This window comes from Meles meles, chromosome 1, assembly GCF_922984935.1.
Source record: "Meles meles chromosome 1, mMelMel3.1 paternal haplotype, whole genome shotgun sequence".
Classification (NCBI taxonomy): Eukaryota; Metazoa; Chordata; class Mammalia; order Carnivora; family Mustelidae; genus Meles; species Meles meles.
The window spans coordinates 129,981,755-129,986,899 of NC_060066.1; the positions used below are offsets into that span (position 1 = coordinate 129,981,755).

At 38.0% G+C, this 5,145-nt stretch overlaps 1 non-coding gene across 1 annotated transcript; it reads left to right on the forward strand.

Annotated features, from left to right (window-relative positions):
• Positions 1–1,927: 1,927 nt before the first annotated feature.
• Positions 1,928–2,058, forward strand: LOC123928809. The gene has a single exon (XR_006815819.1). It is a non-coding gene; the product is annotated as a small nucleolar RNA SNORA18 (small nucleolar RNA).
• The last annotated feature ends 3,087 nt before the right edge of the window (positions 2,059–5,145 follow it).

Below are 5,145 nucleotides of genomic sequence, written 5' to 3' on the forward strand. Positions count from 1 at the left end.
ACATGCTTTCTTGGGGCGCCTGCGTGGCTCAGTGGGTTGGGACCTCTGCCTTCGGCTCGGGTTGTGATCCCAGGTTCCTGGGATTGAGCCCCACGTCGGGCTCTCTGCTCAGCGGGGAGCCTGCTTCCCCCCTCTCTCTCTGCCTGCCTCTCTGCCTACTTGTGATCTCTCTCTGTGTGTCAAATAAACAAATAAATAACATGCTTTCTTCTACTTGACAACCAACAGTAACATACCATAGGTTTATAAAAGTATTGGTCCTGATTTGCTAAAATCTTCAGCCAATCATTTTAGAGAAGTGAACTGGAAATCTGAAAAATGGACAAACTGCTCTAAAAAGCTGGGCAACTAGAGATCTTGCCATATTACCAGGCAAGTCTTTCCCAAGATTGACTTAATAAGCTTATAAGATGATCCACCGAAGTTCAAAAAATAATTCAAGATAGAGTTTGCTCTCTTAATTAGATGAAATAAGTCTTGTGGCAATTTGGTTTGAGGGTATTTGAATTTAAAAATTCAACTCTTTGTTTCCAAAGGCATCTCATTGGGAGTAAATGCCCCAAATCCCTACTTTAACCTGTAAGGCCCTTTAAGATCTAGCACCAGCCCCCCTCTCCAACCTCATCTCCTACCACTTCCCCTTTTCCACATGCTCCTACCATACTAACTCCTTGTTGTTCCTTGATATCCAAGCTATTTTGCCTCAGCAACTTGGCACTTGCTTCTCCACTGTCTGGAAAGCTCTTCCTCACATACCTTGAAATCTCACTTCCTTCCTGCAGGTTTTTGCTCAAATGTCACTTTTTCAGTGGCGCTTTCCTTGACATCACATCTCAAACAACAGGCCTACCCTCTCTGCACTCCCAAGCACTCCCTAACCCCCTGACTCTGCTTTAATTTCTTCATAATATTTACCACCACATACAAATACTACACATTTACTCTTTTTTTTCTTTTGGTCTGTCTTCCTTAGGCACCTGGGTGGCTACAGGGGCCCCTGGGTGGCTCAGTAGGTTAAACCCTCTGCCTTCAGTTCAGGTCATGATCCCAGGGTCCTGGGATCGAGCCCCACATCAGGCTCTCTGCTCAGCAGGGAGCCTGCTTCCCCCCACCTCTCTGCCTGCCTCTCTGCTTACTTGTGATCTCTGTCTGTCCAATAAATAAATAAAATCTTTAAAAAAAAATGTAAACACTACAAAGCTAGGCATTTTGACTATATCCTTAGTGATTAGCAGTGTGCCTTACACATAGACGATACCCTATAAATATTTATTGGGTGAACAGATTTGATTAACCTATCAAAACTGGTGTCTTCAGTGTTACCTCCCTACATTGTACTGTGTTAATAACCGTGGACTACAAATGTGGTAAGAGAAACCTCCTAAATTTGTGGATTTAGAATTTACTGTTTTGATCTGATATGCACCCTGAAACTGATTCAGAAGCCCAAACGTACCTAGCACAATGGTACTGCTGAGTTTTTGCTCCCCCCAAATCTTCTTGCCTCAAAATCACTACACTGGAAAACACAGTATCGTGAACACCAACAGACTGATAATCATTTCCTACCTCTCTATAGGAAAACGGGGATGGAAGTAGGGATGTGAACCCTCCCATAAAGTAGTTTTAATCTAGTTGGGAACCCCAAATCGAAAGTACCATTTTCTCTACTGCGAAATTCTTATAAGAAAGTTTCAAGCATAGCTAATTATTTCTAAGTGGAAAGAAAAAGCTTTAAATTAAGAAACTAATTTCATTGACTATTGAGGGATCTTTTCCCATGATAAAACCATTTATGGAAATGATCAGTAGTTGTAGTATGTTTAGTCAAAGTCATCAAATACAAGAAAAGATTAATTATCATCAAGTTGTCAAGAAAAAGAATATCAAACTTTCTAAGACATTGAAGATGCATTTAAAAAGTCAAGTTGAGGTCTATCCCGATGGGGCTTTTTCTGTAGACCTACATCGTTGGAAACGCCTCATAGAGTATTTGTGTAGTTTCCTTTATTCACAGAACTATGTGTTAGATCTGTGGGAAAGAACTACAAGACATTTATCATTATCTGCTAAAATTCTGTGACCTAATAGTCAAATTTTTTAAATCTTAGGTATTGGTGTATCCCAACAATCTGTACAGTTCTAGGGTGACAGTTTAGGGGTGAATATGATTTGAACTCATTCACATTTAGAGGGCATTTGAAATTAAGAACCAGGCAGATTCACACTCAGACTCTAAACAGGGCCCTGAAGTAAAGACATTGGATCGCAAAGATTGCAGGTGGGGAGTTCTTAAAGTATGTCCATATTCAAATGGAGATGCAAGAAACCCAGCTGAAAGAACTCTGGAGTGACAGTGACGACTGTGGATCGATCAAGTTCTTTTTAAAAGGGCTGTTTTGAAGATTATGATTGTAACTTAGGAGGAACTATGGTGATGAGCAGTGACTGGCAGTGGGAGGAATCACATGTGAAAACTCCTTAAATAAAAATTTATTGGCTTTAAATTAAAAAAAAAGTCAACTGTCCACGTGTTCTAAATAAAATCACGTAATCACCTTTCTTTCCTTATCTCTGATAATTATCTAATGCATCTCAAAATTCCCTGTAAAATATTAATGTATTTAGTTAAAAGCAATCAATTATCTGATTTGGGTTTATAGCAGATATTATCTTATAGTAGATTCTTCCAGAGGTGGAATAAAAAGCATCAAGGGCCTACTTCAAATTTGTGATAAATAAAATTGGGAATATTCTATTAAGTAATTCTCCTAACAGTTATTGAGCTATCCCGTACCTATTATTATCCAATTACCTCCTTAGTGCTACTGATTTCTCTAAAAATTTTTCATAGCACTTTAACCTCCTAAGCAAACACACACAGACATATATGTATATGCATGCATGTACACATGTACACACAGAAAGAAATCTTAGTCAGACCCTACTTTTCAGCTTTACCTATGACATCATACAACATTTCACTCAAGTTATTTGGCTTTCTTTCCTGGTCCTCCAATTTTTTTTTAAGTGGCAGAGTGTTTTACTTTGCCATCGAGTATTGCTTTTAATTTAAAACTGGCTTGGCATTCTCCCTCAGTACTCATTAATACACTTCAGAAACTCAGCTCTCACATACATTACAGCTGAAAATATTGAGACCATTAAACTTGGATTAGGTTAACAGCAGATATGTTGAGCCTTCAGCAACAAGGGCTAGAGGTACAGGGGAGAGGTCTGGACTGGGACAGTGGTAGGATGACCAATTCATTCTGCTCTAGTTGGGATTTTCCCAGTTTGGCACTGAGATTCCCACGTCTCAGTAATCCCCTCAGTCCTAGGCAAGCCAGGACAGCTGGTCACCCTCATGGATGACAAGCTGAAGGAAACTGAACTGACAGGAGTTAGCGCAGCCCAGTAAGCTACTTAGAGAGGAATAGTAAGTGTGGATGTGGCTGTGAGAAGGGTCAGGCCAATGGAATCTACTTCAGTTGGTGAGACAGGAACAGCGAGGCCTGTAGACAGACAGCAAGAACTGGAATCTAATAATCTGGTATTGTGTTAGTGTGACCTCATGGTATTTATGGAACACAAAATACAAAGCCTGTGATAGGAAAGCTAGCCTAGGCTCTGATAATCTGGTAATATTGATGGCAGTGAAATGCTCCCTGACCTGCTGGGAATGAGTTTGCTGGTGGAGAACTTCCAATTGTATCTGCCAAATCAATGGAATACAGACATGGATGAAATTAAGACTCAAATGGGCACAGGGTTACATAGCTAGGAAGAGGCCCAGCTAAAATTTAAACTCAGATCTTTCTGCCCCCAGGTCTGCTGCTTAGGCATTTAAATAAAGTTTATAATATAAATTTTATTCATAGAAATCCATTTTCTTATATTAGTTGTGTCCGTGTTAACCTCTGTTTTCTGGATTGTTAAATTCTATGAGGGTAAAGATAAGTCTTCATTTATCTTTGTATCCTTTAATTAGCAAAATACTCAGAAAAGAATAAACTTTTTATATTTGTGGTTAAATTAGGTAAAATTAAATGAGAGCACATTCCCACATGTCACCTTTACTCTTATTGGTGTTTTTGCTTGCCTCATGGAATGTCCTTTAAGTTCTATTCAACTGTCAAAGTCCAACTTAAGGTCTAGAGTCTTTCATTGAGGTCTTGGGAACCTCCCCCTTTTCTGAACTCTACTCCAGCATTTTATATTTTCATGTATTTGATTCTTATTATTCTCAAAGGTGTCACTAGCTCATTTGTACCCTTCACTATTATGCTTACAGCAGACAGCCAATCAACTCTGGTTACTTGAAATCCAGAAGAAGAAGTCTGTCAATAAATCTGTTCTTTTAATCAACAATTCAAAACAGGAATGAACATTCAAAACAGGAAAAGAATTCTAAACTTCCTAATAGCAGCCAGACATTACTATAGTCTGGGTGTTGCTATTTAGTGTACAAAAGAATTCCTTTCGTCCTTTATGAGGAACTTAGCTTTACCACATCTGAAACATGGAGACTCAGTATATTGATAAGGTTGTTTTAAAAAAGAAGAAATCATTTCCTTGTGAAAAGACATTCTCAGCATTTTCTAAAAGAGAAAAATATTATTATACATTTTGAATCAATGCTGTTAAACATAGAATACTTACAATAAAAAATAATAAAAGTCCAATTACTGCTGAGGAGCTACATTGCAATAACCCTAGTTGTTAAAGTCACATAGCCTCATTATTTCTAAGTGATCAACTGAGGGAAACAGATGAGACGACAAACATAGGAGAACTATACCACTTACTAAATATAAAAGTAAAAATAATACTTTCTACTTTGAATCTTTTGCTTGCATATTTTTATTTCATAATCATCAAGATTCAGTATTACAAAAGGCTGGATTTTTTCTCCTCAACCCAAATCTTTAGCAAATCCATTTTTTTTTCTCCGGGGCTGGGGAAATTTAGTTTATATAATTGACTTTTGGCAGCATCAGGTAACTATGAGGTAGGAGTCGTATCAAAATGTGTTTCCTGATTCCCATTTTTAGTACCAAAAAAAAAGGTATATGTTTTCCATTTCAAGATTATAGTTCTGAGTGAATACTTCCAGAACCTCATAATTTATCTGTGATAAATTAT